General features: G+C 44.1%; 2 long non-coding RNA genes across 3 annotated transcripts in view; one reads left to right on the forward strand and one right to left on the reverse strand.

The window, feature by feature from the left end:
- The window catches only part of LOC109300907, a 76,617-nt gene that overhangs the window by 47,530 nt on the left and 18,619 nt on the right, over window positions 1-10,468 (reverse strand). The window contains exon 2 of one of the 2 annotated variants that reach the window (XR_002098365.1): window positions 5,546-5,735. The exons of the other annotated variant lie outside the window; for it this stretch is intronic. This is a non-coding gene — a long non-coding RNA (uncharacterized LOC109300907). The remainder of the gene's footprint in view (window positions 1-5,545; window positions 5,736-10,468) is intronic. 2 annotated transcript variants of the gene reach the window in all.
- The window catches only part of LOC109300908, a 20,994-nt gene that overhangs the window by 3,770 nt on the left and 6,756 nt on the right, over window positions 1-10,468 (forward strand). The gene's annotated exons all lie outside the window — the stretch shown is intronic.

Consider the following 10,468-nt stretch of genomic DNA (forward strand, 5'->3'; position numbering starts at 1 on the left):
AACAGACCTTATGATGAGAGGCTGAGAGCTATGGGACTCTTCATCCTGGAAAAGCACAGGCTCAGGGGTGATCTGGTGGCTGCCTATAAGTTTATCAGGGTGCTCACCAGGATCTGGGGGAATGTCTGTTCACCAGAGCACCCCAGAGGATGACAAAGTGAAATGGTGACAAACTCCTTCAGGACCATTTCAGGCTGGACATAAGGAAGAACTTCTTTACAGTCTGAGCCCTCAAGGTCTAGAATAGACTGCCACCAGAGTTGGTTCAAGCACCTACTTTGAACGCCTTCAAGAAAAATTTTGATGTTTATTTTGCTGGGGTCCTATGACCCCTTCTGACTTCCTGCCCCTGGAGAGGGGGGCTGGACTCGATGATCTCCTGAGGTCCCTTCCAGCCCTAATGTCTATGAAATCTATGAAATCTTTGTGATAGGTTTTCATCAGTATGTTTGCCCCACATGGGCCATGTGCATTGGCAGCAGTTTAATAATAGCTAATGCTTTTAGTGAGAGTTCCTTGTATGCATATGCAAGACAAGGGGAGTGGTAAGTATGGTAGTCACCAAAAAAGTATTTAGTATAATATATAACACCTCACCAAAACATTTGACAGGTTTATTTTAAATTGTGTTTTCATTTTGTGTTTTATGACAGTTAAGAAGCCATACTGTAACAAAAATATTCCATTTAAGGGTACATATCGCTATCTGTTGTGTTACCAGCATTCCAATAATAAATACCCCACTGTATTTACTATGCTTTATGTACTGAAAAGATGTGTGCTATAACTGGAGTTATTATGGACCAGGTAGCCCGCACTGGTTCAGCTCAGAGATCTGAATCATAATAAAGCTATATCCAGGGTTATTCATTTCTGCCTTCCTCTATCACAAGAAAAGCAAACCCACCTGGCAATTTTGTTACAAATTGAAATCCTGGGAAGAAACAATATCTGAGAGTCTATCACAGTACAAAAGTATCAAGGTACGTAATGTTCTTTTCAAGTACTTATCACCGTAAAAAGAACGTTTTAAAGTCAGTAAAGTATATTACTTACTCACAGAGGGTAAATCCCATCAGCCCAATAAAAATGTAATTGAAAATAAAACAAAAATAATTATAACACAGTTTAAAAGTGATAGCAAATTAGTGTAGTTTAGTTCTTTGTAGGTACAAGCTTTGTAACCTGTCAATTCTTTGCCTTCCTTTGTTTATTAAATAAGACATGAATACACCTAATACACCATGGACTCGGAATACTGTCTCTCTACAATTTTATAATTCCAGTGTACCTAGTCAGTATAAGTGTCTTTAAGATAAACATAAAGGGACTATATACAGTATCAGCATTATTATAAATTACACAGATGTGACTTAAGTAGAAGAGTTTAGCAACAAAAGCTTCTTTTGTATGATGTAAAGACAATCAGATTTTAAAACAGGTGCTAGAGCTCTTGCTTCCCAGACTAATATAGTCTAGATTCCCTAGCAGATGTCACACCGTATGCTTAGCCACACAATTCAAAAATGACTATGGATGTTGACATATAATCCACAGAATAACAGCCAAGGGCACATCTGCCCTGTAATCAAAAGTGTAATCTCAGCATATGTTGGCATACCTGTGTGAATTTTAAATTTAGCTAGCTTGGGTAACAATTGCAATGAAGATACATAAGGACAAATGTTGACATGGGCTACCACTTGTCTAAGTCTCCAGCAGGTTTGCATAACTCAATCCATCATATCTTCACTACAAGTATTACCCTGGTTAGCTAAAACAACACTAGTTACTCATACTATTGTAGTGTAGACAAAGCCCTAGGATAAAAACTGCTCATTGTTTCAACATGAGTAGAAGAGCTGATGTTAAGTAGTTCCATCAGAAAGGAATGTGTGTGGGGGAGGGGAAGAGGAAATTTGGGGGAAGGGAGAGGAAAGGACAGATATAAAGAAAAAAAGGCATCCAGTTATACAATAAAACACCAAAGTTTCTTAGCAGTTATTCAACTAAGCCAACAGCAACAACAATAGCACTGCCCACTCCATTATCGTGACATACTGAACTTTTTTTTTTCCAACTAAGTAACGTTTGTTGCCTTTTCCAATTACAAGAAATCTAGACTGAGCATAACTACTGTTAGAGCACTTCTTGTGGATTTAATTACAGCAATGATCAGACAAAGATGATGTGAATGAAAACAATTTTAATTTGTTATTTCAATAAATTAACTTCAGCCTTGATGGCAGTAACTGGGGTGGGGAAGACACAAACGCTTATCTTGCATATTTATGAAAACCTACAAAATTATAATAAAGCTGATACTTCCCCTGCTACTTAAATGACAAACAAATGTCTTTAATGAGCTGTGCTTAACTTTCTAAGTGGGGAATATTAGTAAGTAGAACAACTGGACAAGTATTAGTAAATCACAGAGGCAAGTAAATAAAAATAAATAAATCTAAAGTTTTCCTATGGGAAATTGTCCTTTATTGCACACCATGAACAAGGACAATGATGTCATTTTTATATTTCTTTTAATAATAATATTATCTGTTTAAGAGCTACTTTTAAAAAAAAATACGGATTTTTTTTATATTAGATTATACTGATTTACAGTTGTCAGGCACCCAGCCAAAAGAGTACTTTAATTTACCCTAGTCAGGAGCTAATGTCTTACCATTTCTGTTTATCGTCTGTGTTTTTAGTTAACAAAATTTGGTGAATTAATTACATTTTGAAAGATAGGTATTCTAATAAAGTAACTGAAAATACCCAGGAGGAAGGATTTACATGTTTTTCAAGACTGTGTTTACGAAGGTGATAAATTTGTTTAAGGTTTAAACAGATAGGAGTAGTAATATGACAAGTTGAGAATGTTTTAGGGAGTTTTCTGACTTTAGGTTCCTAATGTGTACTCAGTCTGGATTATTCATGACAGAAAGTATTTACTATTTGTTTGCTCGGTGGGTTCCACATAATGTGTTACTAATCTCAATCTATAGCAGGACGGAAAACAATTTTTAAAAATAAATTTTTCTGTGTTTAAAAGATGAAAATTAGTAATTTTTGTATTCTAGATTGTAATAGCACCCTGGAAATGCATTTCACCTAGTGTAGAATATTTCTTTAGATTAATATATAGAACTAATTATGGTAAATTAAGGGAACAGCAAACGACTTGCAGGAAACAAAGGCTAAACAAAGGATAACATTCCCAGAATCCTTTTATGTAAATTCTTCTTTAAAAAAATCCTACAGATCTTTCAAAACTAAATTGTGACCTTATAATCTACCATAAATGAGTAGAAGCATCAGCAACATACGAATGCAGCCAGGCACCTGGAGCAGCTGCTATAAATAGGGGTAGTGATGACTTCTTGCTACTGCTGCTATGATCATAATTGTATGGCTGTGGCAAAAGTCACATTTTTGATCCTCACTGCCAGCAGCACCAGAGGTGGTTGCCCCTGTCGTTCTGCCCTAGTTACAGCAGTAGGGGGCATATAGCTCCATCACAGAACAAACTGAAACTTGATGGGTGCATCTACATGTGCACTTTAATGTACAGTAGCCTATTTTACTGCACATTAAACTGCCAAATCAAAAACAGTGCTAATACACTAATGCACAGTAAAAATAAGCTACTGCACATTAACTGACTATAAAAAAGCATGTGCTTTTGTTACTGTGCAGAAGGGCAACCTAATGTCCATTTATTTAGTACCTCACATTAGAGGTACTAAATTTAATACACATTAGGAAAAGCACATTAATGAACATGTAGACACACCCAGTCACAATTCCACCTATGAATCCCTTCATGGTAGGAAATAAGGAATGAATCCCCTCAAAAAATTTAGGTGTCCCAATGCTGAGCATTACAGTGCCTAATTCTCAGGTATATTTAGTGGAGTTCACCTCCTCCATATTGGGTGCCTAGAGCAGCAGTCAACAACTTTAAAATCAGTAGCCCAGAACTACCAGGCTTAAGTCAGAGGCAAGCAAGTTCTTCCCTTGGGCCTTCAGCTATGGTGTAAGCAGAGCTCCTCAGTGCTCAGCTACAGCACAGACAAAGCCCTGCTGCAACCAGCATGTGGTGGAAGCCCTCCAGCCTGCAAACCTTAAGCTGATCCAGCCTGCAGGCCAGATCCAGCCTGTGAGACATATGCTGTCAACCCCCACCTAGACACTTTATACAAAGTTTTGGGATAATTAGGCATGAAAGAATGTGTTCTATAAAATATAGGATTATAAGAAGATTCCTTTTCAGGATTTAAGCACTTTTCCCTGATTCCTCTCTTGGTATAAGATGTCTAAGCCACTTCTTTCAAAACCTGAGGTGGGCTCAGACAAGTTTGAGAGAAACAAAAAGTAGAAGTGGTAGTAGTCCTGTCTGTTTAGAGAACTTTCCAAGAAAATTTTAATCCTTGTCTCTTACCTCTGGCACTCTCCTGTGTGATTTAGATTCAAATCCCTCAGGAAGGGGAGGAAATTGACTCCAGGGGCCTATCTACACCACAATGGACCATGATAAGGAATGCCACTGTGACAACACAGCCACTTACTCAATTCCACCCTGCATGTGCCAAAAGCTAAAATGCCATTTAGTCACTTTTTAGTGTAACCCTGGAAATGCCCAGAGATTCTTTCAGACTCCCAGTCTAAGGAATGCTAATAATTGCATCCAGTGCCTGGCATACATAAGCATACATAAGTATAAGTTTCCTAGTATCGGGTGTGTGAGAGTAGGCACTCCCTAGCACAGCAGCATTGCCTAGCACAGTTAACTGTAGTATAGATGTGTCTTAGAACTTCCACATCATGGATGAGTACTCTATCTACTAAGATATGGGATAAAAGAGAATACCACCAAGTTTTCTTTGGATTCTTTCCCATTAGGTATGACTTGAGAAGTTTATAAATTCAAGACTAACAAGCAAGGTAAGTGGGGGAATACCTAGTTAGTGAGTCCTGATGGGTTTAGGTATGAACTAATGCAGTTGGCCAAACTTGACATGAGCAAAGCAGTTCAAGGACTACCCAGAAACAGTTTGGTGTCTGGAAAACTTAATGGTGAAAAACTTAGGCTGGATACAGAAGTTACACTTATTGTGTGGTAAGCATGCAGAAAGCACTCTACAGCCATAACTGAACAGATGGTCAGGACACAGAGTGCTGTAAAAATGGCATATCCCACTCTAAGATACCCTGGATGGATGTGATATTAAATTTCAGCACTGTAGGTTAGGAGCACTGTAATGAAGATCTATACCAGATCCCATCACAACTCATGGTGGGTCTCATTCCAACAACATCCCATGGAGCACTGTGACACCCTGCTCACCCCACATCGTGGGAGGTATTCTAGCCTCAGCCAGAGCTCAACCCCTCTGCCCAAATGCTGGGCCAACCCTAATCATGGGCCTTCAGTGACCTGAACCAGCAAAGCCCCTATGTCCAACCCCCCTCCCCATACTTGTCCCCTCCAGTCAGCTCTGAGCCACTGTGTGGTATTATGGAGTAGCATGCAGATTCCATCTACACCATCTGGCAGCTTTTGATTAAAATGCTGTGCTGATTGCTGGACACTACATTCACACAGGAGCTGATGTTCTTCTTGTATAGTAGTGTTTTGAAGCATTCATATCCAGATCTCAGTTTGTTCAGCTTATCCATGCTTCTCTGTCAAGATTGTGCCCAGTAGGGGGTTCGTTTGGTGTTGGTAGAAAATGCTGTAGGGATAGATTTTAGACTGGATTAGTCTGAGCAATTATTTCATTTCCATTTACTCCACCCTTTACATACTTTAGCACAACACACAAGGCCATTGTATCCAGTCTGCTGGGCACCCCACAGGCCCAGAAACCTGGCAGCAGGGGAGTGTTTAGGATCTGCCTTCTTGTGTCACTTTGTCTACTTCCCTAGGTTGCAGGGTGGACATCTGTGTGTGTAAATTGTTCAGCTTGTTATGAGTCTCTATACACTGTCAAATATAGTGTTGAGCTTTTTAATGTGAGAAATTCTGGACCATACAGGAGCACAATATTCTGCTGGGGCATATACCATTGCAAATGCAGTGGTTCTGTGCATTTAAGTTGGCATACAATGCCATGCTGGCTAAATGTCTTAAGATAGCTATGATGTTTATAGTAGGGCCATGTGAAATTTTGGCAGGCATTTCATTTTGCAAGTGTTTTGGGCCATATCGGCACCCAAAACACTAAATCCAAATCAAAATGGAAGGCTCAGAAATATCTCCAAAATGAAACGAGGCATCTGAAATGTTTCAGAAATGTTTTGGCGATATTTTGAAAAATTTCGGAGTTGGGCTTTCAGAGCTGGGCTTGTAGGGAAACAGCTGTACACTGCTGCCCTGCTGCACAATTCGGTTCCACAGGGAGCAGAGATCCACACCAGGGGTCTCCTCACCGCTGCTGCCTGCCCCACACTGTACCGGCAATGTGGGACTTTATGGGGTGGGCAGTGGCAGTGAAGAAACCCTAGCATGGATCTCGGCTTCATGCAGAATTGGGTCATGCAGCAGGGCAGTGCTGGGCCCTGCCACACAACCAGGCTCCACAGGGAACAGAAATCTGGTACACTGTGGGGTGGGCAGTGACAGGGAGGAGATCCCCCAGTGCAGATCTCTGCTCTCTGGAGAGCCAAGTCATGAAGCACTGTGTTGGTCCCTGCTGTGTGACCTGGCTCTGCAAGAAGCAGAGATCCAGGGCATCCTGGGGTGGACAGCAGTGGGGAGGAGACCCCAGCATGGATCTCTGCTCCCTGCAGAGCCAGGTCACATGGCAGGACAGTGCTAGTCCCCATACATCCTGATTCCACAGGGAGCAGAGATCCAGTGCAGAGTGGAGCAGGCAGCAGCAGGGAGGAGATCCCCAGTGTGGATCTCTGCTCTCTGCAGAGCCAGGTTGCACGGCAGGGCAGTGCTGGTCCCCACTGCATGACCTGACTCTGCAGGGAGCAGAGAACCAGGGTTGCATGAGAAGGGCAGTGGTGGGGAGGAGATCCCCAGCATGGATCTCTGCTCCCTGCGCAGCCAGGTCGCACAGCAGGGGAGTACTGGTCCCTCCTGGGCAACCTGCAACCCCCAGCCCCACAGGGAGCAGAGATCTGGGGCTGCAAAGGGCAGACAGCGGTGGGGAGGAGACCCTGGAGTGACTCTCTGCTCCCTGTGGAGCCAGGTCACACAGCAGGGCAATGCTGGTCCCTGCCACACATCCTGGCTCTGCAGGGAGCAGAGATCTGGTGCAGCATGGGGTGGGCAGTGGCAGAGAGGAGACCCCAGTGTGGATCTGCTCTCTGTGGAGCTAGGTCATGCGGCAGGCAGCACTCGTCCCTGCCACATAACCTGGCTCCGCAAGGATCAGAGATCCACATGGGGGTCTCCTTGCCTGCACAGAGAGCAGCAGCCTTCCCCCACCCCAAGACAAGCCACCCATGGCCCCATCCTGCTCCCTGCTGGGGTCCCAAGCCCCACTCATGTAGGCTTCGAGCCAGATTTGGAGAAGACTTGACGGAGCTGAATCTCTGAAACAAATTCAGCTGAAAAAACAAAATGAATCACTGTCCTCCAAAACAGCCAAATCTGAAACCAAATCAAAACACAGCCATTTCACAGAGCCCTAGTTCATAGGTAAGGGAGCAGGCTCTTGGCTTGACTATTGTCTAGGTGGGAGAGTGAAGGTTCTGATTTATTGATGCTCATCACTGCCCTTGCGCCTTTCAAACACCCACCTCAACCCTTGTGCCCCTGGCCTGGAATGAAGCAGAAGTGCTAGGGTTGGTACCTTCTATTGTTTTGGGGGGCTTATCAGTCTATGTTACATTGATTGAAGTCAATGGGTGGGTCCATAAATCTGGTTGACAACTGGCCACCCCATCCCTCAAGGTCACGTTGCTTTCCCAAGAGAGGCCATTGTGTTGACACAGAACCACTGAACACAAACTGGCACCCAAACAGACCCCAAAAGACACTGAAAGTTTTTTCTGAACTTCACAGCTGAGGTATAACCAACAACTGCACCTGTGGGTTTTCACTGGCGCAGTCGCCACAGCACCCTTTGGCACAGCACCAACCAACGAGAGTTGCTGAAGGTAAAGTGCAGCAAGAATGTAAAAAATTCCCTCTAGCAACATTCCCCACCCCCTCCATCTTTCCCTCTCCTCACAGAGAACTGGAGAAGCCTCATCCCTCCAGATGCTTGGGTTCCCCAGCATCCCAGCTCCCAAAACAAAAAGATGGAATCCAGGCATCCATGTGCAGATTTCCCAAGCTGGGGCATGGAAGGCAGGCATTCCACCACGTGGTCATTGTCAGGTCATGAGCAGGTACACAGCTTCTGGAGCAGGAAAGGTAAATGGTTCTGGACACGAGACTCACCATAGGTCCCTCAGTGTCTCTATTGTCTGCAGACTCTGATGTTGTGTGTAGGAGTCCCAGTCATGGAGCCCAAGATCCAGGATGGTCAGCTAGACAACTGCAGGGTTCAGGGGACACATGCATAGATAGCACCAGTGAAATGTCCAAACTGGAACCCCAGTGTGGGTGTGCAAATGAACAGGTTGGTGAATGTTTATATTCATGCTGCCACAGCCCTTGAACAAGTAGTTGAAGCCTAGGAACATGCTGCAAAGCTCTACAGATGTCCATCTGCTGTTTGAGGAAGGCCACCCTTACTGCTACACAGTTGAGAGAATCAGTGCCAGGATAAGGAGTTTTTGCACAAAGTCAAAGTTCGCTTGGGATACAGCTATGACACCCCTGAGTGGCATCAGTGCTGTCTCCCATAGAGAAACCAAGCAGGAGTGGTGTGGCAGGATGCCTCTAATCTCCCTCCCACCCCCGCCCCCAGGATGAAGAGCCCCACTCCAGGGTCTCTTTCCTAGGGCAACATGCCCAGGAATCCCAAAGACACACTGCATGGTAGCTGTGGAAGAACACTCCACACTGTGCATTGATGGAGAGATGCTGTGGGGCAGGGGATCCCTGGAACAGGAGATATGGTGCATGGAAGCCCCTGACCCATGGTCAAAGAAACCAGAAAGGCATCCAGGAGGGCCTGCTCCAGCACTAGTGCAGGAGGTGAAAGGGACCAGGCTGTCTAAGACTCAATGTCAGGGCTGTCATTGACTCCAATCTGCCTTCCAGGGCCAACTCACTACCCCTGGCCAGTGGCTGCCAGCATAGCTATGGGCCATCCAAGAGGTTCTAGGGCAGTCCTGGAAGGCTGTAGGAGTTTTCATAACATGGGGGAGCATGACCCACCAGCCCAATGGCCCAAGCTACTCCTGGCCTTGGTCCCACTGAGGAGGAGTGCTGCAGCCCCTGCTAGGATAGGCAGCCCCTTGGGCTCAGGTCCAAGTTCTAAATCAGGCATTTTACAGGGTTTTTTTATTATGCATAAGAAAAGTTTGGCTGCTAATGAATTAAAATCGAATTAAACCGAGGAGTGTCAGTTTCATGGATGACATTTCCCCCGCTGTCCCAAGGTTTTGCATTTGGTAAGTTAAGCCCTCATGGCTACCCACCCCCCTCTTCCATTCAATGTCATGACCACCTGGTGCAGCCAGACTCTTTCCCCACTCTCTCAATGTTAACTGAAATGGTTCCAAGTTCCAGAATGGGCAAAATTCCACAGTTTTTTCTTTAATAAACACACTAAATGTTTGGCAACTCCACCATTCGATTAAAACAAGTCTCTTCCTTGGGTTACATTCACCTATAGCCCTAGTGTGTGCCCCTGGTGGAGGTTGGGGAGGGAGAAGGGAAGGGGGATGGTGCCTAGGTAGCCTGAGTTGTGAGCAGTGGTGCCCATGAAGTAGCAAAAGCCCCACTTTATCTTTTTTTTTCTTTTAAAATGCATTCCCTCCCCTTCCCCAACCATTTCTGACTTTTTCTCTCCCTCTCTATTCCCTATAGATAAGTATAAGTGAGCTAAGAGGTAGGATAAACTTCAGCATTTCATTTTGGTAGCAAGTTATATTTTTTTCCTCTTTCTTTATATTGTAAAATTATGATGTTTATTTTGATTTTTACTGTTCTATTTTACTGTTTTACTGGTACTATATGATTTAGGCCTACATATGTAAGTTAGCATAAGTCAAGTCTCCCTTTTGTTCGTCAAGTCTCCATCTTTTTCCCCATGCCCTGTTTTGTAACCTATGACTCATACCTACCCCTCCTACGTAACTTGATTCCTGAATGAATGGGGATGATTGCGGGTGCTTGAGAGACAATGGCAGTAGGTCTAAAAATACCTCCTTCTGAATGGCCGAACCATCAAAACCAATACCTGGACCAATGACCCAGCCATTGGAACTACCCTCAGCATTCAAGAAACAGAAGATGAGGCAACCCACCATTGTGCCAAGGCTGCACATGCTCAGTATGAACATCTGGAACCCTCTGGAACAGGGCTGACCTTGCCTGGACGTGCCCTGCACATAG

This window comes from Gavialis gangeticus, unplaced genomic scaffold, assembly GCF_001723915.1.
Source record: "Gavialis gangeticus isolate Ggan-Ray unplaced genomic scaffold, GavGan_comp1, whole genome shotgun sequence".
Lineage (NCBI taxonomy): Eukaryota > Metazoa > Chordata > Crocodylia > Gavialidae > Gavialis > Gavialis gangeticus.